General features: G+C 40.9%; 1 pseudogene; it reads right to left on the bottom strand.

Moving 5' to 3' along the window:
• Positions 1 to 729: 729 nt before the first annotated feature.
• On the bottom strand, positions 730 to 878 carry LOC139543306 (U1 spliceosomal RNA; annotated as a pseudogene).
• Between the last annotated feature and the right edge of the window lie 319 nt (positions 879 to 1,197).

Genomic DNA, 1,197 nt, shown 5'->3' with positions numbered 1-1,197 from the left:
TTCTCCAATCAGGAAATGCGTATTCAGGCTGGTATGGCCGTAAGCGAAGGCACATCTCTTGGTACACCATATAAAGTCAAAGTGAGTCTGATAAACAGACATTGCATTCTCACCAATTAGATAAGCAGCTTGAACTTTGGCTCACTCAAAAAGTGGAAGAAATTACATATACTGTAGCCATCACTTTTTAGCACAGATAGTTGGATGAAATACAAACAAACCTTGCTAACATTTCAAAGCGAGGGCACATATTTCAGCCTTGTGGGAAAAAACGGACAAATACAATGACTTCTGACAAATACATCATCAGCAACAGTTTCCCATGCAGCTATCCTACTAGCCACAATAAATACACAAAAGCTCTGGATGTTGAAAACCTATTGCATTGTTCTGTGCTAAGGAGGAACGCATGTATGGACAATTTCATATTGGAAGCGCATGGCACATCATGACCGGGGGGGGGGGGGGGGGGGGGGTTAGAGTGGCTTCTCAACTATCTCCTGATTGAAGTACCAGCGTGGCATAAATACAATGCTGCATTTCGCAACATAATGTTTCGACAAAATGCCAACAATGTTTTGCTACATACAAATGTTTCCACCTTTCGATTGGTCCACAAAGTCTCTTTCACAACTGACTTCAAAGAACTCCATAAGCACAGTGAGTTGACTAAAGTCATCCTTAAGCCTGCCGCCAAGCAACGGTTTATCATTAACAAAGTTATCAGGGTAAAGCGCAAACGACCACTACCATAAATTTTGCAATCGAGATTCCCACTTTTGGAAAATTCACAAGAGGTCAGCACAGCCAGAGTGCAATGGCTGAGCCCCACACTGGGTGAACCACCTTCTTGATACAGATTCTCATCTGCTTAGTGGAGGGCAAGTCTCTCCAGTGCCAACATTTTCCGCTAACGGTAACCACTTTGTGTTCTGATAATATCATATCACATCGACCTGCGTTAAATGCCGTTTAGGAATGCACTTGCACACAGAGTGGTGAAAAAGTAGTTTATTTTGTTTACTAGATTATATCAGTGAACCACTAGATTCCCATCATGCAACACTGTCGAAAAAATTACCAATTACTTTTTAATATCTTAACCTATCTGATATCACAAATGTTTGCGATATGACGAAATACAATCACATTCAGACACACACACAGACAAATGCATGAAACCAATTGATTTATTAT

Source organism: Salvelinus alpinus, chromosome 17 (genome assembly GCF_045679555.1).
Source record: "Salvelinus alpinus chromosome 17, SLU_Salpinus.1, whole genome shotgun sequence".
Classification (NCBI taxonomy): Eukaryota; Metazoa; Chordata; class Actinopteri; order Salmoniformes; family Salmonidae; genus Salvelinus; species Salvelinus alpinus.
The sequence above is the reverse complement of the archived record's forward strand: the minus strand, read 5'-3'. Positions and strand labels throughout refer to the sequence as shown.